At 44.4% G+C, this 25,494-nt stretch overlaps 1 protein-coding gene across 2 annotated transcripts in view; it reads left to right on the forward strand.

Annotated features, from left to right (window-relative positions):
* The window catches only part of BRD1 (bromodomain containing 1), a 552,010-nt gene that overhangs the window by 459,011 nt on the left and 67,505 nt on the right, over window positions 1-25,494 (forward strand). The window lies entirely within an intron of this gene.

The raw sequence follows: 25,494 nt of genomic DNA on the forward strand, positions 1-25,494 counted from the left end.
CGAGAATCTCTCTACGGAAACTCCAGCTACCAAAAGACAAAGGGGGGATTGGACTTCCAAATTTCAGATGCTATCAGACAGCCTACTTGTGCTACCACTACAAGATTACACCCCGATCTGGACCCAAGTTGAAAAGGCATTTCCTCATTCCAAATATGTCTTCCTTAACACTAAACGAGCACTCCTTAACCTAGAAAGACATTGCATAGTCAAAACCAAATTTTCTAAGTCCAACTTAACCTCGTTCTGGTTCAATCCGGCTTTAAAAGAAGAAGGGAAATACCTCTACTGGGAGGACTGGTCTAAGAAGGGGCTGAACTTGTTGGAAGATATATATGACGGGCCTTCTCCCCTAGCCTTTGCCGCCCTACAGACACGATTTGGCCTCCAACCACTTGACTTCTATAAATGTCTGCGCCTCAAAACCCTTGTCTCTGCCGGAGCCATCTTACCACAAGAACCCACACTATGTAGCAAACTACGTCAAATCGCGTCCTTAGGCCACATGGTATCAAAACTCTACAAAATTCTCTCTCCCATGCCTCAAAAATCCCATAGGAAGTGCGAACTAGATTGGGAGAACGAAACCAACTCTTCTACTATACAGTTTGATTGGGATAGGCTTCATCTCACTCCCTTCTCCAGCAAAATATCCCCGCTACTCTCCCAAACAAAATTTATGCTGATCAATAGAACGTTTTGGACATCCGAAAAACTTTTTAGACTTAAGCTTCGTGACAACCCTCTATGCTGGAACTGCAACTCTCACGATGGCAACCTGGCCCACGTGTTTTTCTATTGCCCGAAGCTCCAGCAGTTTTGGGATAGAATCTTTAATTATATCCAACAAATATTTCAATTTAGACCGCCCAAAGAATTTGCATATGTCCTACTGGGAGCAATCGACCCGAGGTTGTCATCTGAACACGATAGACTCCTTTTAGAACTCATGCTCACTCTTGCATGCAAGTCCCTCCGAGGTATCGTTCAAAATGTGGCAGGAATGGCTAAACTCCCTGAGGGGTACTGACAATGATGCCCTATACTCGTCACCATGGCGGAAACCTCATACCAAACTCTGGAGCTCACTTGACTCAAGGGAGACATGCTACGACCCGCCTTAGACCAGTATGGGATACTATCCACTGTTTCACACCCTGTCTTGGTCTACTAATTGTATAGCAATGGATTGCATGACTTGGACAAAAATGAGATGCTGTTATAGACAAGTCTATGATATTCTGTTACTCTGCTGCTGCGTTCTGTATTCTTTATTCTTTTTCTTTCTTCTCTTCTCCTTTCTCATCCTCTTCTTTCCTCATCTTATACCACATGGGTGTGTTAGGAGTATGGAACCATGTAGGGAAAAATTATCTGACATGTATCTATTGTGTATATTGTATGCCCACATGATGTGAACCAGACAAAAAGAGCCTTAAGGCCATGAACCACCTGCACATCTTTTCAAATTAAATCCAATCCGAGTTAATTAGTAAAAAAGTGATAGAAAGAGGCACTGTATAAAAAGTATAGTGATGAAAGGCATCAGAGAGAGATCAATAAAACTTCAGTTGTAAGGCATATGCCCATAGAGGATTGTTCTCACTTGCTTCCCAGATACCTTTTAAAACCTATTGGACACTGGGAAAGAGGGCTGCTATTAGAGTGCTATCTACTTTTACCTTTGCCTACCTTTGGGGTTCCACTGGACTCTGTGCACACTATACCTCACTTTGGTATAGTATATACAGAGCCAGCTTCCTACACCAACATTTTGAGCTTGGGACGTCCAATTATACATCAATAAGGGCCGGGTAGAATCAAAACTACATAGAAAAATCATGGCTGGAAATTCTAACAAGCTCACATCCTAGTCATCATCTTCAAAGTATCCCGTATGGGAATATCTCAGAATACGGAGAATATGCAGTTCTGATACTGATCTTGCTAGTTTCCAGAACGAGGCCACTAACAGGTTCATAAAACATGGGTACAATATTAGAAACCTGAACCAAGCGAAGTCGAAAGCCAATGCTCAATCAAGAGAAGCTTTCCTTTTTAAAGTCCCCAGAAGCACCGAATCCAGAAATGTAGGGGCCCAAACAACAACGGACAAACCTGACAATGTCATATTGGTCACAACATTCTGTAAACAGGAGAGGCAAATAAGGTCAATCATCAACAAGCAATGGCCAATTGTATTGACTGACATCACATTGGGACAAGTCCTCCCTGAAAAAACCTCCCTTACTTTTAGACAAGCGCCATCAATGAGAATTTGTTTTGGTCAGCAGCAGCCCTGTAGTCCGTTCTAGTCAGAACTGGTTATTCCCTAAGAATGGGTTTTACAAATGCAGTTTATGTCGGGCCTGCAAGTTTGGGGTCAACATGAAAAGTTAGAATCAGAGGGCATTATACGTGTAGGACTGAATTTGCTGTGTATGTGCTCAAATGTCCATGTAGTCTAAGATATGTGGGGAGCACAAAGTTGCAAGTACACAGCAGAATCCTACAACACATCAGGGCGATCGTACACTCTGATCCTACGTACCCCGTAGCGAGACATTTCAAGTTGGTCCTTAACAATAATTTAAATGATCTGAAATATTTTGTTATTGGGGCAGTACCAATGTTAAGGAGAGGAGGTAGCAGGGAAAAACTGTTATGGCAATTGGAAGCTAAGTTTATCTTAGAGCTCGATACCAAATGGGCTCAATATGAGCGAGGACCTCCATAAGCTTTTATGACCATAACCGAGTCGATCATCCTGTTATTAAGCTGTATGTAGATTGTAAGATTATAGTTTTAGAATAGGGTGGCTCAGTTGGTGCAATATCCAAAAGAGTATTTTGATGAATTTACTAGTTTTTTGGGTCCTTATTATGATATTAGAACTGAAGTTGCACAGGTCACTTTATCAGTATATTCATCAATATTACATCCACACTTTAAAATGCAATCAATTAGTGGGTTACACTGCATTTGTAATGAATGAAAGGTTTATTTTCTAAGTAAAAGATGGAACTTCAGGCAACACCTTAAAACAATACAAAGCCATTAATTTTGCTGCTATAAGGCTTCAGAGAATAGAGATAACAATATAACTTTAACATATAGTGAGCACTTTATTAGCACATTGCACTCTAATATAGGTGGCTAAGTAAAAGGACATAGCGCACACTTATTAATTGTTTTATGACTGGATCCATTGAGGTATAATTAAAGCTATTAATGTTGGTACGATACACAATGGTGCTAACATGAATTTATAGGTAGTGACATAAATCAAGTTTGATACACTATAGCTAATGTATAAACACTCCCCCCAGAAGTACAGAGGAATTTATTGAATATAAGCATTAGCTTAAAAATCGTTAAATGTTCATATTGACCACTGTGTCAGTTGGTGCACAATGAAATAAGATGGGGGTACTAGGTGAATAAATCCATAATGAAAGTTGAAATGTATGAACAATATTAATACACCGGATTTATTGATCTAGATGATATTGAATGTGGTTTTAGATGGGATCCACTTATGACTATCGTTCAGTGTAATATGGATTTTTAAGTCTTTTATCTATGCCTATTATAAAAAGTATGCACGTGATGGTGTGGGGTTTGTTTAAATTGCTGGGATATGACGCAGTGCTGTCGTGATCAAGACCGTGTCTCGGCGGTCGAAACACATCGTGGATAATGGATATAGGGTTCCCAACTGGGTAGCCGAGTGCCACCCTGTTGTGCTTCAGCGCCTGAATTGCAATGGAGATGGATTTTTGTAAAGTGAAAGGTGCTCGAAAAAAGGTGGTGAGATTTAAAAATGTCTCTAGAAACCCCGGAAGGGGTGAAAGCCTGTAGTCACACATTCATCAAAGCAGGACGCCCGCCTCTGGTATCTATTCCAGTCTTCTCGTACCAGAGGCGGGCGTCCTGCTTTGATGAATGTGTGACTACAGGCGTTCGCCCCTTCCGGGATCTGCCTAAAGCTACAACAATTACGTAGCCATTGTTTAAATGTAACCAGTGGGTCCATAACTACACAGACACCCCTACATGCACAGCACACCCTAGCGTGTGTGCTGCTAAAACTATTACACGTGGTGTGTTTTTGCCACAAAATCACTGTTTTCACGCAGATTAGTCCTGAAGAAAGCTTCCAACAAAAAAAATCTCGAGTATGAAACATGTCAACCAGATAAATAATGAAATCCATTTAGTCTTCAGGTTATCCTTTTTGCCTCCTTTTAACTATGTCCTGGGCCGCTGGGAATAAAAAAAACGGATCAGTAAGGATTCCCAGAGACATTTTTAAATCTCACCACTTATTGAGCACCTTTCACGCAACAAAAATCCAGCAAATGTAATTCAGGGATTGAAGCACAACTGGGTGGCACTCGGCTACCCGGTTGGGAACCCTATGATGAAGCATGCCACCAACTAGGTTGGTGGGTGTGGGTTCTTTTTACAAACCCTGTGGGTTTGTGGCACTCAAACAACATAGCAGAGTCGACTTTACCAGTGGGTTCGTCCACTTATGTTTTTGAATGTTAATCTGGGGATAGGGACGTGCCCCAAACGCAATCCTCTCTCTCCTTTTGTTTATACTGAAAAGCACACATGCCAGTGCTTTGGAAAAATTAAGGAATGAGCCCCATTGAGTACATGGACAAACCAATCTCAGGATTGCTGATAGTAAATACAATTGTAAGTAAGTATATAGATAAAAATGCTCCCCCCAGATATGCAGTGTTTAACATGGAAAACGGATGTTGTAAAGAATATGCAACAGTACACGCCTACTGGAGAAAAAGCACTTACTTTTTTAGAGCAATGTGATGGCTGGTTCACCTATTGCGACTCTGGGCAATAGCTCGCTTAATCTTCCCAACAGCCCCCAGTGCTGAGACACCCCTTTGGGGGTGATTCGTGCGCTATGCAAGTACTGGATTTACATTTTTAGTCTTCATCCGCATCCCCAGAAGTATGGAATGGGGCAGGGATCTTGTTCAAATATTCTGCGGGGTAAAAGTCAAAGATCAGGAGCGCCGGCGTTGTGACTGGTATGTTGCTAAGCAATGCCAGCTTCCAGTGAGAACTGGGCTTATAAACAATGGGTTGGACCCTATAAAGTCGAAAAGGACCTGGGTAACAGTAGGAATGAAGGAAAAAGGTCCTAAGACTAGGTACAAAGATTTTCACACATTAATTCCATTACATTAATTTAAATCAATTCAAAGAAGCAAAGCTATTCATTGCAAAAGAATTTAATTCAAAATTTGCATATATATCCTTCTCAATGGATTACAACTTATGTGACAATAAACACATTAGTGAACATGTTTGTGCCCACAATCACAACAGGGAGGGGTGAAGTGAAAGGAGTGTCGGGAAAAGGGTAAACGTGATCTGAGTCATTCAGTGACAAATCTTATTTTTATTCAAAACAATACATATAGGTGGTCCCTTGAGACAAAGGCCACATTACAAGGCTCGTAGAGAGTCCGAATTTGTTCAAGTAGAACGAGCCTAACTCCCAGGGACACTCCTTTCACTTCACCCCTCCCTGTTGTGATTGTGGGCACAAACATGTTCACTAATGTGTTTATTGTCACATAAGTTGTAATCCATTGAGAAGGATATATATGCAAATTTTGAATTACATTCTTTTGCAATGAATAGCTTTGCTTCTTTGAATTGATTTAAATTAATGTAATGGAATTAATGTGTGAAAATCTTTGTACCTAGTCTTAGGACCTTTTTCCTTCATTCCAGTGAGAACTGGGCCATCAAGGTAGAGGCCACGGGAAACCTGTATTCTGTTCAGATGTTTGCTCTGCGACGCTGTGGCTCTATTAGCATAGTTTCAGTGAAAGAGTCTGAGAATGTGAAAAGGCACTAAAAGTTGATTGCTGTATGCTCGCAACCCCATTGGGCGCCATCATTGCACAAAGGTAAATAGAAATGTGTATAAAAGACACTCATTCAAGCAATGCTGAAATGTTGGTTATAATATGTTAGTGACCTATTGAGGTGGGCAACTGTAATGTCACTGGTATTCTGTAAAAACCCCGGTGGTTGCCATCTTGGGGCCAACAATGTGTAAACTGTACTGTGGATCGCTTCTGGTATGATCGCGACCAGGGGGGAGTGATGTTACTATAAATTATATGGTTATAGGAAGAGGACTACTAAAGTGAGGAGTTGAAAAAAAGTTGTTTGAAGTGGGACGGTGACCAAACATAGATGCCATCTTGTAAATGGACTAAAAAGTATTGTTAAATGTAAAAAAAAAGCCAATGGTACTAAAGGACCAATGTAAAATAATCATGGCTCCAAAGAGTGAAGTATTTCTAGAAGTTAATGAAGATAACATCCTTGTATTGATGTGGCATCTCACGCTGACTTTAAAAAGATGCCATGTGTGCTGAGTACAATTTAATAAGACCTCGGTATCATGGTCTAGTAATCAATGTCCAGAAAATATCATCATTTAATCCTACCATATGGTTTTTAAGCGACATGCCCAGCGTTGTTTTTTTCAAAGAATTTGCTGTATCTGGTGTCCCCAATAGGAAGGTTCTCTTCCAGGGGATCCTCATCAATAGTCATAAGCATTAGAATATTCCCGCCCATGCGCGGGACCCCGGAAACAATATATTATATGTGCCCCACATATATATAGACATATATATATATAAATATATATATATATAAAAAGCAATTGCAGCCAAATAAAACAGAGCTGTAATATGCTGTGAAGAATTTCCACCATACAGTGTATTTTGCATTAGAAACATGAGAAACAACACCAATGCTTGTTTAGAAACTGTTTTAATGCTTAAAAAACAGTAGAAATTCTCATAACACACTGTAAACATATACAGCTCCCAGGCTGCATTGCAAATCCCCAGTCTAAAAAGACTGAAAAGCTAACCTGTAGCTGAATGCACTAAAACTGACGCTGTGCCTTTAAGGCACCTCTGCCCCTAGCTTCCCATCATGCCTCAGGGGTTACAGTTAGGTCAGTTGTTCTTTCCGGCTCCTTCAGGAAGGACCCTGGATACTCAGCTCCACATTTTTCTGCCTTTTTCAGTCAGAAAATCTTCAAAAGAACAATTTTTTTGATTTACTTCGACTTTTCACATCAGAGTCAAGTAAATATCTGCTTAACAGTCAATTTTTTGTGAGGTTTTCCTGTCAGGATGCCCTCATTATTTGATGATTGCCCTTCTTGTGGCCACAAGAAGGCAAAAACGGACTCTCATGAGGTCTGTATTTTATGCTTGCCAGAGGATCATGATCCTAAAGACTGTTCCCATTGTAAAAATCTGTCTGACAGAACTCTTAAAGACAGGGAGAGGAACAGGCTCTATGGTCTGGCCCAGAGATCCATGAGAGGAAGATCTACAGAGAGGAAGAGTTCAAAGAGACCCAGAACTCCCTCCAAAGGCAAGTCAGAGCGTCCATCAACCTCAGCACCGGGCTCGGCGCTGAAAAAACGACATCTGATGGACAGTTCGAGAGAAAAAGCTCCGTCGACGTCGAGATCGGCGTCGATGAGGAAATCGTCGTCGAAAAGAAGTTCGCCGACGTCGAAGAAAGCTCCGCCGTCGTCAACTAGGCGACGATCGGCGTCGAGAGAAGCCAGGAGATCGCCGTCGACGAGAAGATCGACGTCAAGACATAAGTCAACTCCGCCGCCGTCAACCAGGCGACGGTCGGCGTCGAGAGACAGATCACACTCGCCGTCGTCTCGACGTCGACAGGCTTCGAAGAGTGTGACACCTCCGCCGACGTCTCCACGGAGGCGCTCGGCGTCGAGGAGCAAGAGCCCCCTCGGACGATCGTCGTCGAGGAAGGGATCATCGAAGGCACGTTGGCGCTCGACGTCGAGGATGTCCGATCCTCCGCCGTCGCCACATGCCAGGTCGACATCAAGGGCATCGTCGACGACAGGACATTGTCGATTGCCATCTCCGTCGCCGACAAACCAACGTCGGTCGACGTCGAGAGCTCCGTCGACGGCAGGGCAACGCCGTTCGACGTCGAGACCTTCGTCAACGGCAGGGCAACGCCGTTCGACGTCGAGACCTTCGTCGACGGCAGGGCAACGCCGTTCGACGTCGAGGGAGAAGACTCCGCCGTCGGCTCATCATCGCCGATCGACGTCGAGGGACCACAGGTCAACGTCGAAGCATTCAACGCCGAAGGTTATCACTCCGTCGACGCCGCAGAGGCGTTCGACGTCGAGGGAAAGGCTTTTGAGACGTCCTCCAACACCGGGGAGACGGAGATCTCCTTCGGTGCCTTCGACAGTCCTAGTGACACAATCTGCTTCGCTCCATTCCTCCTCAAGTGCCTCGGGTTCAACGGGGTCATCTTCTATGAGTAGGAGTCCGGTACAAAAGAGTCCCCAGCGGGGGTACACTTCACATATAAGACTCTCGCCAAGATGGTATGCTCCTTTGAGTAATTGGAAGGATTCTAAGGCACCAGAGAGACTTCAAAGGTACTTGAGTCCAGTCCACAGGTCCCCTCTTCAGCAAGCAGAAGAGGCAGATGGACAGAGTCCTGCCATTCACCGATCACGCTCACGAGAGAGAGGAGCGGACAGGTCGCATGCCCCTAGGGTCTCCCGATCGCCAAGGAGGGAGCAACCCAAATCTCGAACACCGAGAAAGGAGGTACGGACTGAGAGATCGAGATCTCCAGTACATCAGAGGGTATCACGTTCTCCTCGAAGGGAGGAACGACCTAGGAGATCACCGGTGAGGAAGGAGCATTTTCACCACAGGAGAAGAAGAACTCCATCATCCTCCCCTCCATCTTCACCTGGATCTTCTAAAGGGGATTACTCTCCAACGCTGGCAGACAGCCCTCGCTCAAGAGCTTCCCCGCTTGACGACGTCAACACGTATCTGGACGTCTTACAAAGGGGTGCTCACAAGCTGAATATAGAGATGACCACTCCAGAGGTGTCCACTACTGTGATTTTTGAGACCCTTCATCACAAATCATATACACGGCCGTTGCTCCCATTAGTTCCAGGAATAATGGACCCAATCAAAGAGGTTTTCCTCACGCCAGCAACGATCAGGGCAGTACCGGCACGTATCCAGAAAAAATATAGGCCGGCCGACTCAGATCCTATCTTTGTTAAAGGTGAGCCTGCGGCGGACTCAGTTATTGTAGCCTCAGCTAAGAAGAATCACACAGTCGCTCCTTCTTCGTCAGTTCCTCCTGACAAAGACAGCAAGACGCAAGATTCTTGGGGGCGCAAGGTATGCAGCACAGCAGCTTCATCCCTGAAAGTCTCTAGTGCATCAGCCCTTCTGGGAAGGTACGATAGAGCCCTATGGGACTCCATGGAACGATTCAAAGGGAAATTGCCCAAGGAGGACCAGAAGGACTTTGAGGAGACAGTGACGGAGGGCTGTTTGGTGGCAAACCAAATGATTAGTTCATCAGCAGATAACGCCCTTCTAGCTGGTCATAACTACTCACATGGGATATGTGCGAGGAGATCCTCTTGGCTGCGTTTAACTGGGCTCAAACCAGATGCCCAGCAGCGCATCCTCAATCTGCCTTTTTCCGGATCTTCACTCTTCGGGGAGCATGCCGATCAGGAAATGGCCCGTATGAAGACTGAGTTAGACACAGTAAAGGCAGTAGGTCTGGAAAAACAGAAAGCACCGTTCAAACGACGCTTCAAGACCAACAAGAACCGGGGAGGCCAACAGAGGGTTCAAACCCCTCAATGGTCTCAAAACAAGTCACAGGGAAAGCCACAATACAGAGGAGGAAGGTCGAGCAGGGGTAGAGGCGGACATCATCAGTCCTCTACCACACCTAGAGGAGGCAAGGCCTGAGCAGTGGCTTCCTCTGACACCGTTACCCACTCCAGTGGGAGGAAGTGCTGCACAACATCTGGCAGAGTGGGTCAGCATCACGAAAGATCGGTGGGTGCTGAATATACTGCGCAATGGATATGCGCTACGTTTCAGGAAGAAACCACAACCGGCTCCTCCAAAAAAGTCTCGCTCGTACCAACTAGAGCTCCTCAAAAGGGAAGTGAGAGTCCTCTTAAAGAAAAACGCAATCGAAGAGGTACCCCTATCCCAAAGGGGGAAAGGAGTGTACTCAAGATATTTCCTTGTTCCCAAAAAAGACCAAGAAGGCAAATTCAGACCGATTTTGGATCTTCGACTCCTCAACAAAGTGGTGGTCAAAGAGAAGTTTCGCATGTTGGCACTCCACCAAATATGTCCTCATCTACAAATCGGAGATTGGATGGGTTCGGTGGATTTACAAGACGCGTACTTCCACATTCCTATTACACCAGGTCATCGAAAGTACTTGAGGTTCCTGGTAGGGTCCAAGCATTACCAGTTCAAAGTGCTTCCTTTCGGACTCAAATCCGCACCAAGGGTCTTCACCAAGTGCATGGCAGTGGTAGCGGCGTGTCTACACAAAAAAGGTCTCTTTGTGTACCCATATCTAGACGACTGGCTCCTGAAGAGTCCGTCTCCTCGTCAAGCCACCAAAGACTGTCACCTGTGTCTCCAACAGCTGCACAGGCTCGGCCTCCATGTGAACTCAGAAAAATCGATCCTGCAGCCCACGCAAACTATCCACTATCTGGGAGCAGTTCTAGACACAAAGTTGGGAAGAGCGTTTCCTTCGCAAGAGAGACTATCTTCCATGGGACAAAAATGCAAAAAGTTACTTCAGGTTCCTCGTCCAAAGGTGCGAGACGTAGCGTCTCTATTGGGCTCCATGGCGTCCTGCATCTTCCTAATACCGAACGCCAGGTTGAGGATGCGGCCTCTACAAGAGTCTGTGGAGGATCAGTGGGACCAAGCGACTGGAGATTGGGAGAATCGAATCATCCTGTCTCAAGCAGCACTGACCTCAATACAGTGGTGGACTCGCCCTCGGAATGTCCTGCAGGGAGTCCCTTTTCAGCAACCTCTTCCTTCGCTGTCTGTGGTAACGGACGCATCTCTAGAAGGCTGGGGTGCTCACATGGGTCATCTTCAGATTCAGGGTCGCTGGTCGACCAACCTTCAGACATACCACATCAACATGCTGGAGCTTCGAGCAGTTCATCTGGCGCTCAAAGCGTTCTTTCCAGCAATAACAACGGACAAAGTCCTGGTTCAGACGGACAACACTACAACTATGTTCTATCTGAACAAGCAGGGAGGAACTCGATCTCGCCCTCTGTCTCTGGAGGCCCAGACAATCTGGCACTGGCTTCTGGCTCGGTGACTGTCGGTGGTGGCAGTGCACCTTCCAGGCGAGCTAAACACAAAAGCAGACGCACTCAGCAGGCACTTCGAAGATCAGCCAGACTGGGTGCTCAACAACGAAGTGGTCGAAGAACTCTTCCGTTGCTGGGGTCGTCCAGACATAGACTTATTTGCGGACGACGAAAACGCCAAATGCCACGCCTTCGCGTCCAGGTTCCACCGGCCAGGGACGCAAGGGAACGCTCTCCTGCTGGAGTGGACAGGAATGTTCGCTTATGCTTTTCCCCCTCTGGCACTGATTGCGAAGGTGGTGGCCAAGCTCATCAGATCGAGCATGGACATGATCCTAATTGCTCCGGATTGGCCACGACAATGGTGGTATCCAGATCTGTTACATCTGTCGCTGTGTCCACACAGACGTCTGCCGTGCAGGCCAGACCTGCTGAGCAAGATGGACGGGAGGATCCTGCATCCCAACCTCCCGTCGCTGAACCTGACTGCATGGCTCCTGAGATCTTGCAATATGGACACTTAAATCTGCCTCCGGAATGTATGAATATTTTAAGAGAGGCAAAGAGACCTTCCACAAGGACGTCTTATGCGTTCAAGTGGAAAAGATTTTTCATTTGGTGTAAGGACCATGGCTTTGATCCCACCAAAGGGCAAGAAGAGGTAGTCCTACCATACCTCCTATACTTAGCGACATCAGGGTTGAAATACGCTTCTATTAGGGTTCATTTATCCGCCATAGTAGCGTACAGAAAATCACCTACACAAACATCGTTTTTTCAGGTCCCAGTGGTGAAGGATTTCCTTCAGGGATTAAAGAAGGTCTATCCCCCTGTGAGAAATCCTTCTCCTCCCTGGGAGTTGAACCTGGTTCTCTCCAGACTGATGTCTACACCGTTTGAGCCTATACACAAGGCCTCCTTGCAGCATCTCACTTGGAAGGCGGCCTTCTTGGTGGCAATAACCTCTGCGCGCAGGGTTAGCGAGATACAAGCACTCTGCACCAAGGAACCGTACACTGTGTTTCACCACAACAGAGTGGTAATGAGGGCTCACCCATCTTTCCTTCCAAAGGTGGTATCGGATTTTCATATAAATCAAACGATTACCCTCCCTTCGTTCTTTCCTAACCCATCGACCCCAGCTGAGAGGTCGTTGCACTCGTTAGATCTTAAACGGGTGCTAAAGTTTTACCTAGAAAGAACGAAGGACACCAGAAAGACAGACCAACTCTTTGTCAATTATGGTGCAATGAGGACCGGGTTTGCAGCAGCCAAAAGATCCATCTCCAGATGGATTGTCTCTTGTATCAAACTAGCATACCAGCTGGCTGGCAAACCTTTGTTGCAATCACCCAAAGCTCATTCCACTAGAGGGAAAGCAGCCACAATAGCTTTTTTGCATGACATTCCTATGTCAGAAATATGCAAGGCTGCAACATGGAAATCAGTCCATACCTTTACAAGGCATTATTGCCTAGAGTCTGATTCCAGAGCGGATTCTCAAGTAGGGCAAGCCTCCTTGAGAAACCTTTTTGGGTAGAATAAGGCCTTTTCTTGGGCCTACGGATATGAATGTTATCTGTTGATTCCTTTGCCCGCAGGGATGAGGTGAGGCTCGCTACTCTATTCTAATGCTTATGACTATTGATGAGGATCCCCTGGAAGAGAAGGATTAGTTACTTACCTGTAATCCTAGTTCTCTTCCAGGGGTATCCTCATCAAAGTCATAAGCAACCCTCCCGCCTCCCCGGGCAAAGGACTTTGTTTATTACATAGGAGATGTTTTTTAACCTGTTATTACCATGGTTTGGTTTTCAGTCTCCGAAAAGAACAACTGACCTAACTGTAACCCCTGAGGCATGATGGGAAGCTAGGGGCAGAGGTGCCTTAAAGGCACAGCGTCAGTTTTAGTGCATTCAGCTACAGGTTAGCTTTTCAGTCTTTTTAGACTGGGGATTTGCAATGCAGCCTGGGAGCTGTATATGTTTACAGTGTGTTATGAGAATTTCTACTGTTTTTTAAGCATTAAAACAGTTTCTAAACAAGCATTGGTGTTGTTTCTCATGTTTCTAATGCAAAATACACTGTATGGTGGAAATTCTTCACAGCATATTACAGCTCTGTTGTTTTATTTGGCTGCAATTGCTTTTTATATATATATATATTTATATATATATGTCTATATATATATGTGGGGCACATATAATATATTGTTTCCGGGGTCCCGCGCATGGGCGGGAATATTCTAATGCTTATGACTTTGATGAGGATACCCCTGGAAGAGAACTAGGGTTACAGGTAAGTAACTAATCCATCTCTTAGATAACCCAATGCATGCTGTCAGGGGAATGTTTTGCCGATATGTAGTGGCTTCCAATTTTAGTAGTATTCCACAGACATCTGATTTTGCTCCTATGTTCATTGATGCACATTTTGATATGTCTCGTAATCATCCCTATGTATAGTAAGCCACATGGACATTGGATGGGGTAAATGCAGTTTTTAGTTTTACAATTGGTGTATTTCAGTAATTTCCTTCTTCCTTCCTTCCTTCCCAACCCAAATCCACTTCCTTTGTGTTTTCCGTCAGCGGGCGTACATTACATTGTCTGCAAGAATAGTGACTGGTGGAAGGCCCCAACTGGAAGTGATATTATCTAGGGGGCAGTTGCTTGTCTTGGTCTGGGATGGACTGCAAGGGCCTGAATGTTGTTGGCTCGTTCAAAGGAGAACAAGGGCTTCTCTATCTCCATTCCACCACTACCCAATATGAACCACCGTTTGTGGGTGATTCTCTTGATAATGCATGATGATGGTGTGTATGTGGTCACACGTGAGTTTGGGATGATCATCTCTGTTTTGGTTGGTAGAATGGCATCTCTATGGTAGCTGTCGGCCCTCTTGGGTTCTGTGTTAATGATTTTATCCTGATAATTCCAGTTGCGTAATCTCATGGTCAGATCTGCCTATGTATAAATTGTAGAAATATCACTGCAGTTTCTTATGATTCTGAACAACTGGCCAAAGGGAAGGTTTTGTCTTAAAGATCATGGGCGATGACTATTGAAAAGGAGGCCAATATTATGCTCTGTGTTTACTTTAGTAAAATGTTCTTGTTCTCAGCTGGCCATTGTTAATAATTTCCAGTAGATGTAGAAATGGAAGTTCTTTCTTTGAGACGAATGCTGTAAATTTCAGGTATGATTCACAGTCTTGAATCCATTTTGTGAATTCGGTAGGTCTGCCGAGTTCCTTTTCCAAATAATGAGGATGCCATCAATAAATCACCACCTGTAAAATTCAAGTTGAAATGTAGATGAAGAGGCTCCAAGTAGAATAAATATAGATTAGGTTTAATGCAGTACAAATGATCCCATCCGTCCAGCAGCCTATGTCAGATGCAACTGCTTGCAATCAACAGTAGACTCATCACACCAGGTTCTATCACCATGGTGCTACTTAAACATATACAAGATGAATACAGCAAAAGGAAGATGCCTATGAACATTTACCAGCCAGTCACCATGCAATGTATGTTATTCTTTTTATATTGAGACCACCACCTGCAGTTTCAGAAATTGTAGCCCTGGCCCTGTGAAAGAAGTGCAGGTGCTGAGCACCTGAAAGCACCTGCTCAAATTAAGCACTGGACCTCCTTGAGAAACACTATGACCTGTTTGGTATCAATACACTATGTGATTTTAACTTCTGGCCATCTGGAATGTAAATCAGTTAACACGAAGACATAATTTTCACAAGCGTTCCCGCGAATAGGCCCCGAAATGTCGAAGGCTAACTCCTCCCATGGCTTCTTATGAGGCTGCCTAATGACCAGGGGCTGTACTCTGGGCTTCTGACATTTTCACTCGTACAACAAGGTACACAATCCCTCACAAGTCGTTCGACTTGTAAGTCCATTCCTGGCCACCAGTTAGTGAGTCTGAGGCTCTCCTTCGTTTTAGACATCCATTGATGCCCTTCATGGGCTATCTCAAGAAGTTCTTGATGAAGAGTACTAGGAGGAACTAATCTGGTACCTCGAAAGATCAGGCCTTCACATTCAGATAATTTGTCTTTTAACTGCCAATACTTCTCACAATCTCCTTTCACATTGTTATTCCATCCATTTTTAAGCAAAGAAGCCAGCGCCAGGAACTCTTTGTCAGAAGCACACTCCTCACGCCATCTACTTTCCTTCATTCCACCACTCTCAATGGTACACACCCGTTCATTAAGTTCGTCCTCATCAGAATCAGAGGTTCAATCACTCTGCGTCACCAACCTTGAGAGTGTACCAGAGACACTGTTCTTAGCACCTGTTAAGTATTCAACTTTAAAATTGTATCCCTGAAGTGCTTCTACCCACTTGAAAATCCTTCCTGATATTGCATCAATGCCTTTCATGTTGGAAACTTGAAATAGGGGCTTGTGAAATAGTCCTTACTTCAAATTTCACCACAGAAGATTCTTAAGTTTCTTTATGGCCCAGTGAACAGCAAGAGCCTCTCGTTCAATAACAGAGTACTGCAGTTAAGCCCCTCTAAGACTTCGTGATAGAAACAGAATTACATTCTCAATGTCCCCATCTTTCTGTTGTAAAACAGCCCCCAATCCTTTCATGCTAGCGTCAGTGATGAGAACTGCTCTTTTTGAGGGATCAAAACTTTTGAACTTGGGGAGTTTTCTTAAGCATGACCTTAATCATATTGAACTCTTTTTCACAAACATCTGACCAAATGAAATCCACACCTTTACACAAGAGTTTTCCCATATTTACACACATTTCTGCAAAAATTCTTCATAAACTTACTATAATATTCTGCCATTCCGAGAAATGTCATAAGTTCCTCTTTGTTGGAGGGAGATGCTAGGTTTTGTATAGTGTCGACCATTTAAGCCTTGGGTTGGACACCTTGACCTGAAATGGTGTGCCCAAGGTAATCTATAGAGAACCTTTTGAATTTACACTTGTCTATTCTTACAGAAAGGTTGTAATCCTGAAATCTCTGAAAAACTTACTTTGAGTCTGGCAGCATGTTCTTCCTCATTCTTCCAAATAGATAAGCATGTCATCTTGATTTATTTTCACTCCCACAACACCTTCCAACACTCTTTCAAACGCTCTCTGAAACACAGATGCTGCTCTTACCAACCCAAAAGTTAATCTTATAAACCTGTAGGTGCCAAAAGGCGTAATAAACGCAGTTAAGTCTTTAGATTTATCATCCAATTTTATCTGATGATATGCAGACTTTAAGTCCACAGTGGAAAACACATTGGCCCCCTGTAAAAGCATCAGCATATCCGAAATTTTTGGAAGTGGATACTTGTCTATGTTGACCTTCTTGTTTAGTTCTCTCAAATCGATGCATAAACGGCGGCTTCCATTGGATTTGCTGGCGGCCACTACTGCCGCCAATCACCGAGTGCCTTCTACCTCCTCAATTATACCATCAGCCTTGAGTTTCTCTAATTCATCTTTCATTTCATCCCTCACAGATAATGGCACGCCATGCACTTTACAAGCTATGGGTATGGCTCCAGGAACTAACCTTATTTTATGGACATAGCCACGTAAACAGCCTAACTCATCCTTAAAAACATTGGGAAAACCCCTCTTGAGAAGAGTGGTGTAATCACCATCACTGTCCTGAGCTGACACATCATTGACTTGAAAATCTTCCTTTAAGATAATAGGGGGATCACTATTCGAGTCCAACATCACCCCAAGATCTCTCTGGTGAAACCAGCTCAGAATGCTGTCACCTTTGTGAGAGACCTATAATAGGGGCCTATTCGTGATGAAGTAATAATCAGCACATTTTAAGGAACCAAATTCTCTGTGTCAGCACACATTTTAAAACGCTAAAATGTCCTGTGTTAGCCAAGTACTTAGCGCTACCTGTGCTACTTCTCCTCAGCCCTGAATCAATAGGGGCAGGACGACACCTCTGGTCAGCAAGGAAGCCTGGGCTCGATTTCCACTCATGCCCGCCCTGGTCCGACGCGGTAGCTAGTACCGTTGCGTGGAGGGCGGGTCAGGGAGAGCCAGGCACTTCCTGTGGGGTGATTGCTGGAGCGGTTAGCGCTCTAGTGCCTGCTTTTATCTGGGCTATTTAGCCCTCGCCGCCTCCTGAGCGCGCAGCGGTCGCGCGCAGGGGAGCCGAAGCTACGCCGAAGAGTAGTCAAAGAGTTGCCCATCTGCGCCCGTCTGCGGCTGAACGGGGCTAGGGGCAAAGGGCTATATACTCTGTCTGATCTGTTATGGAACCTACGGAGGGCTTCAGACTCAGGTACACCTCCCAAGCGTTGCATAACCTACGACCACAGGGGGTAGGGGGTTGTGCCCGTGATCAATGGCCATACCCGGAAGGTCCCTTTTCATGCATACAATGCAGATTTCAAGCATCTATTTCCATTGGATGCGCGGTTAAGAAACCGCCAGTGTCTAAGGGCTGGAAAAGTTTTCTTCTTAATGTACGTTCACTGCCCAAACACTACCTTGAGGTATGGGATCTTATAAACACTGTTAGTCCTGAAATTTGTTTCTTAACAGAAACTTGGTTAAAACCGCATGCCACTCCGGCAATAACATTAGGAATTCCGGTAGGATATAAAATTCTAAGGCTCGACCGCCCAATTAAAACCGGAGGCGGGATAGCCATAATATATAAAGAAGACCTGAAAGTCTCCATAATCGAACAGAGTTGTTGCCCATCAATGGAAGTGATGATTTTTAAGATAAAGTCAGGCTCCAAAGAAAATTGGAAAGGAGCTCTGATTTATCGTCCGCCTGGGCCAAGTAATGGATTTACCCTATCCCTAACAGAATTATTAGCTCAACATCTTAAAGCTAAAGAAAACTTTCTCTTATTAGGTGGTTTTAATTTTCATGTAGACATCCCCGACCACCCTGAAACTCTGTCCCTGCTCTCTGACCTTTCCCTGTCAGGATTTCAGCTACAAAACAATGGACCTACTCATATGGGAGGCCATACCTTAGATTTAATTTTTTCTAATGGCCCCACGATATGTAGCCGCCCCCCGACTCGAGTTAACTGGTCAGACCACTGCCTGGTTGAATTTACCCTCCCTGGACTAGCAAAACCTGTTAAACAACTATCCGCTCCCCCCCATATGGCGCAGACAATGGCACAGGGTTACTCTAGAAGAAATCCAGAAAGTATGGAAAGAACCGCTTATTACAGCAACAGATAATGCGGAATCAGCTCTTTCCAAATATAATACAACCCTTAAAGAAGCTGTTGTTCTCCTAGCTCCGCTGAAACTTATGAAACAATATCCTACATCAAAGCAGGAGGTATGGTACACGGAACAGCTGAGATTAGAAAAGCAGGGTTGCAGGAAACTGGAAAAGGCATGGAGAAAGACCCACACTGAAGAAAGCCGGAAAAGCCACTCAGAAGCTTTAACTTCCTATTATAAAAACATCAGGCTGGCTAAAAAGAACTGTCTAACATCACAGCTAGCAGAAGCAGGGAACTCCTCTAGAGAGCTGTTCAGGATCTTACAGACCTTTGTAAAGCCCTTGGCCTGTGAGAGTCCTGATGAGTTCTCCCAATCCCTATGCAATGAAATCTCCCTCTTCTTCGAAAATAAAATAGACGCCATCTACCGAAAGATCACAATGTCCAAGAGCTCTGGGGTTAGCACTAATTGCACTCGGATACCTTTCGATAACAATCAATCTAGGTTGACTGATTTTTCTGAAACCAGTCAAACAGAAATCCTGTCCCTGATAAGTAACATCAAAACTGGCTCCCCGCTAGACCTCATTCCATCAAAAACAACGGCCTTAATAAACAACCTACTGTGCCCTATGATACAGACGATCATCAATCTATCTCTTAAAGAGGGACAAATTCCTCAAGACTGGAAAAAGGCGGTAGTAAACCCCATCCGTAAAAACACGGCCCTGCCATGGACAGAAGTGTCCAACCTACGCCCCATCTCCCTACTACCATTCCTAAGCAAACTGGCCGAGAAGCATGTGAACACTCATGTGTCAAAATTCATCGAGGCTACAGGGGGTCTGGACCATTCTCAATCTGGGTGCAGACCCAACTACAGCACCGAATCCGCGCTCCTCTCCGTGGCAGATAACATCAAGATGACACAGGATAGAGGAGGCTCCATGATTCTGGTGCTGTTAGACCTGTCTGCAGCCTTCGACACTGTGTCACATGAGATTCTTCTCGGCCGTTTGCAGAGAGTGGGGATTGGAGGTGTAGCTCTGTCCTGGCTGGAGAGTTTCCTCACTGGCCGCTCACAAAGCGTCAGCTTGGGCTCCTATCGTTCCATCTTAAGGGAGATCACCAAGGGGGTTCCACAGGGCTCATGTCTAAGCCCCACATTATTCAATGTATATGTGGCCCCCCTTGCTGACATTGTGAGAGCATATGGGTTTACCCCAGTGTCATATGCCGACGACACCCAGCTCTTGTTTCCTTTCCAGACTCTTACCCCAGAAATTAAGAACTCCTTTGATGAGGGCATGAGAGCGGTATCCAACTGGATGGCTTCCAATTGCCTCCAGTGTAATGTGGGCAAGACAGAAGTCATGCTCTTTGGGAAAGCCAATCTCCTATGGTCACCAGACAGGTGGCCTTTGGAGTTAGGACCCATCTCTTCCCCAAAGCAATCAGTCAAGAATTTGGGAGTGCGACTGGATCAGAACCTGGTTTTAAAAGAACATGTGAACATGGTGACTGGATCCTGCTTCCGAACAATTGGTCTCCTAAGAAGGGTTTTTCCCTTCCTATCAGACGTCTACAGAAAGACCCTAGTCCAGGCACTTGTAATAAGTCGGTTGGATTACTGTAATGGCCTCCTTATCTCTGCGAATGAACATGTACTCAACCGACTTCAAGTGGCCCAAAACACCGCGGCCAGACTGGTTCTTAATGTCCCCTTGAGAACACCATCTAGGCCCCTCTTGGAAGAGCTTCACTGGCTGCCTGTACGCCAGCGAATCAAGTTCAAGATTTGCTGTATTATACATAAGAGCCTTTTCGGATCAGGCCCTCACTATTTGCCTCAGAAATTTCAAATTCACACACCGGAACGCCTTTTGCGCTCCAGTAGTCAATTTCTACTAAAAATCCTCCTCATTAAGAAGGCTAGGCAGGGTGGCCGAGCACTCTCTTATGTAGGGCCTTCCCTCTGGAACAAACTCCCTATTGACATGCGACAAAACACCAATCTTCTCTCCTTCAGGAAAGCACTTAAAACACACTTTTTTTCGGAAGGTTTAGCCTCCTGTTTGCATGTCCCAAAGGCATTGTTTTCGACATCTACAGCGAGCTAAGCGCCGAGATACCCCTTCGGGGGTCGAGTCCAGCGCCATAAAAGCAAATAAATAAATAAATAAATAAATAAACATCCGAAAGTTATCTCCACAAACAGCTGAAATCTTACTTAAAAGCACTTTCCTGTGTAACACCTTCCCTTAAGAAGGAGAAGGGATAAATTGACAAAAGATGAAATAGAGGCAAAAGAGCCCGCACCGGAGTCTCCCAAGCAAAGAGGTGAGACGAAAGCCTCCCAACCCAAAAGGTGAGACGTGCGGCGGTTGCTCTTACAATATGGACTCACACCGGGACCTCCAAACCTTTAAAGCGATATGAGGTGTGTGTGAGAATATTGCTCAAATTAAGTCCATTGCCCAGTAGATATAAGGAAAGTGTACTTAGATTAAGTAATAGCTGAAATGAGGAGGAGTAGGCCTTCTACCTCCTCAGAAGGCAAAGTCAATTGTTCTAAAAAGAAAAAGAAATATGTTATTGGATGTTGAGATCAAAGTTCTTACTGCATGGGTTATATCTGCAGCTCGAAGCCAGTGTAAAATTCAAGTTGAAATGAAGATGAAGAGGCTCCAAGTAGAATACATGTAGATTACGTTTAATGCAGTACATATTATCCCACCCATCCAGCAGCCTATGTCAGATGCAACTGCTTGCAATCAACAGTAGACTCATCACACCAGGTTCTATCACCATGGTGCTACTTAAACATATACAAGATGAATACAGCAAAAGGAAGATGCAGGGAACTTGTAATTTACAGAATGTTACACACCACAGCTGTAACCATGCAGAAAAGGGTTATTGAGTTGAGTATAAACCTGTTTTCGAAGCTGTACATGTACAGACAGGGTAGGCCTGTGGCTTATATGTTGCCAATTTGTAGATGAAGTTGGTTCTCAAATTGGAAAAAGCTGTCTTTGAGGGCTAAAGTAGGGCACTCTATAATTAATTTAGCTGGGGTAATTCAATCCCAAGTCTCAGCTCTTAAGAATTCCTCTATAACTGAGAGGGGGTATCCTGTGGGATAATCTAAGAGCTTCTACATCCAATGTGATCAAGAGGTCTGTGTGCGTGTTAATGGTTAAAATCAGTTTTAATACATCTTTCGTGTCTCAAATGTCAGAGTTCTCTCAACGGGTTGTAAGAAGTACAATATTTGGACAGCGGTTCAAGTAGAGATTCTATCATTGAGACAATAGGTCTTCCTGTGGTTGCTCTTCTTTCCTTGTGTAAGTTGGGAAGGTAATAAAAAGAAGGTATTCTAGACTGTTGGTTGACAAGGAAATCTGCTTCTTTTCTTCTAATCCAGCCGGACATTCCTGCTACATTTTTCATAGGCCTTATCTTCTGTTGTAATCTAGGAGTCAGAACTTGATAAATGGGTTGCTAATGTTTGGTGTCATATATTAGTCTTAGGCATTATTGTCTGTCATCCATCGTGGAGAGAATGACAATAGCTCCTCCCTTATTCCCTGGTTTTATGGTTATGACTTTGTCGTTGGCCAAGGTCTTAATGACTTCCCTTTCCTTTCTGATGAAATTCTGAAAGGATCGTTTTGGTTGTATCCTATGGACATCGCTCATGACTGCTTTCTTAAAGTTGAGAATCTCCTAAGGAGTAGTATTAGAGGGAGGGGTAAAAGTAGAAGGATTTCTCAATCCTGCTTTCTTAAGGGTGAGAATCTCCCAAGGAGTAGTATTAGAGGGAGGGGTAAAAGTAGAAGGATTTCTCAATCCTGAGGTCAGACATAGTTTGCAGTGTAATTTTGTTTAGAAAAAGAAAAGCTTGTAATCTGATCTTTCAAAAGAATTAAGCAAGTTTGCAATTTAATCTGAAGGGAGCTTCTCGAGGTGTAGGAGCACAGCCTATGCCTTTAAGGGCCTGGTATTCTATCTCCGCCAAGGATCTGTTTGATAGGTTGACAAATTGTTTTGTGCATCTTCCTCCCTCTGTGCCTCACTTTTTTTTGGCTTATCTTGTTCCACTGTACTTGTTTGCCTCTTCCTTTTGTTCTGCCTCTCCCCCTGCTTCTGCCTCAAACTAAAAAATACAGATTATACAGTGTTGGCATCCAGCGTTGAAAAAATGGAAAGTGGGATTACCATATCGGGGGTTGTTGGTAAGGGAAGGGTTCCATGGGGGAAGTTTGGTGCCTAGGTGGTCCCCTACAATCATCATCGCTGCTCCAACCTTTTGATCCAGAACTTCACTGAAGTTCTTATACTTATTCGTTTTGCTGGATGTCTCATCTGAGGCTCTTGATCGTGCCTCCTCTACGTAGTCTTCTTTAGTGTAGGGAAACACTTTTTCTCTGTTGACTTTTTTTTATGCCTTTATGCAGTTTCATAATTTTATACTAGGTCAAAAAATGCTTGCATTTCTGCATTTATCTCTGCCAATCGTGTTTTAAATAGCGTTATTTGTACTGATGTCTTTAAAGCACTCTCTCCCATCATGATCGTAATAGAAAGGGCATTGGCTAGTCTTTTAGATGTATTGATAATGGACCAGTCAAATCCCTGCTTAATTTCTATCTGTGCCCACTCTTTTCTAAATGTAAGATATTCCAGAATTATGTGGGGGCATTGGTGACTAATAGGCCATTTGGGGCTATGTTAGCTCTCAGATATTCCGGCAATATGGCTCCATGTAGGTAGGTCCTTATTTGATCTTTTTTCAGGCTAGAGAGCGAGTTTGTCCCACTCTTCTTTGAGGCTTCCTAATGGTGTGCTCCCGTTTTCTACTAGCAGGAAGGGAGCCTTGAGTATAGCTCTCACAATGTTGTTGTCAAAACTAAGACCTTGTAGGTCTGATATTGTCGTAGTCAAGAAAGGTAAAAGATAATGGATTAAAATTAGGAGTTATCCTACAGCTGTGCCGCTGTACTAGAATATCATGAACATGGGAGGACACAGAGATTTAGATGGACCAGTATGCAGTCACTAGGAGCATCTGCTCATAGAAGCCAGAGCCCTCACCCACCTGAAGGTGGCATGCTTCATCATTGGGCTGCTTCTTTTTGGGCTAGCGCTGCAGTGCTCAATGAATCCCATGAACGGGCACTTTGTTGGAGGTATTTTGGTTCCTCTGAAAAGAACTGGGTGTATTGGTGAATCCCAGTACCAGTGTAGGAAGATTCGATAATAAAGTGGGTTAAAATTGACTATAGATGCTTTTAATTCTGTTTGATTGGGGATAAAGAATCCATGTTGAGGTTACAAGAAGTGCGAGACACTTCAACAAATGCTGAGTAAACTTTCTTGCTTTGTTATAATATTGCAGAAATAAAAAAAAGATGAAAAACTTAAAATGGGAGAAGGTCTGAAAATGAAATCTAATTCCTTTACTAGAACAGGGATCACTAGGGAGTAACTAATATAGTTTGAATTCAAGGCACTTTGCTATAGGTAACTAGTAAGCTAGTGATAATGTCATAAGTCTGATTGCCATCATCTATTGCATAAGGCATCTTTACCACAGCTGGTCTGCAGCCGTACCTTGATTTGGTCTGGAACACATGAAACAGAATGCTTCAGACCAGATTTTGGATGGGTACTATTGGATCTCATTTATCTCCCCCCCCCCCCCCCCCCCTCCCATGGACAGTATGACACAGTCTCTATTCTTGTTAGTCCTTGGGATGAGATGTCCCCACCGAGTCTGCCTTATTTTATATTTTGCAGTAAATTTTATTCTTAGTTCACTACAAAATTATGCTTAGGAGTATGAGTCTTAGAAGGGTCAAACCCACTTTGTTGTTTTTACAAACGCTTAATTTCCCAGAGATTTGTTTTGGTGTTAACTCCTTTCTCAAACATGCTTTACGCTGAAGAAAATAGTTGCTTTTTTTAACTGGGGGAATAGCCTGCGTCACCTTACATAAGATGAGTTTAATGTGCCTCTGTGGTTTTGTACAATGAATATGAATATGTAGGAATACTATACCAAAGTAAGTAGATTCCCACTCTCCCTATATCTCAGGCCTCAAAGACCAGGCATTAAAGCGCTGAAACCCTCCACGGTATGAGACCCCATGGTGGGGACTGCCACCTGCATCTATATCACGCAGAAGACATCCCACAAACTTGTCCTAATTGCAAATCAACCCCAAACCTAAGCCGGCCCTAGACCGGTCACACGAGTACTGCATGTTTATGCTAAACTGCAGATCCCTGCCCAAACACAGGGCGGAGATTGCCCTGTTGTTAGAAGAACGCATGCCAGACATTGTATTCCTGACGGAAACATGGCTTGCCACAGATTCGGACCCTGCCCTAGTTACAGCCTTCCCTCCAGGCTTCCAAATCACTCGGCAGGACCGTCCTGAGGGCAGAGGAGGAGGCCTAGCAATCATTTATAAAGATTAGTTTCTCTGCCGAGTTACCCCGGAAACAATCCCTGATTGCGAGAGCTTAGCCTTTAGTCTTGAACTTTCCCCTAATAACTGCTTCTCAGGAACACTAATCTACCACCCCCCAGGCCCCCCTAAGCAATTCCACAACCATCTCGCCTCGATTGTGGCTGAACGCGTTAGCACTTCCTCGAACTTCACTCTGTTAGGTGATCTTAACCTTCATTTTGACTCTGCATTAGATCACACGGCTACCACACTCGTAGATGACCTAGCTGCTCTGCAACTAATCCAACATGTCAGGACTCCAACTCACGTTAAGGGTCATCTGCTGGACCCCGTGTTCAGCAACTGTGTAGATCTGGCAACCAGTCTACCAATTCCCCTCCCGTGGACGGACCATTTATTAGTTCCCTTCACCTGGACCACATTTAAGCCCTTACCCACTAGATCCACAGTAAGACTCGCCAGAGCCTGGTCTCGCCTTCCAGTGTATGAATGGATTATTAAACTCGCCAGTAACCAACCCCTCTATAATGAGGATCCTTGT

Source organism: Lissotriton helveticus, chromosome 1_1 (assembly GCF_964261635.1).
Source record: "Lissotriton helveticus chromosome 1_1, aLisHel1.1, whole genome shotgun sequence".
Classification (NCBI taxonomy): Eukaryota; Metazoa; Chordata; class Amphibia; order Caudata; family Salamandridae; genus Lissotriton; species Lissotriton helveticus.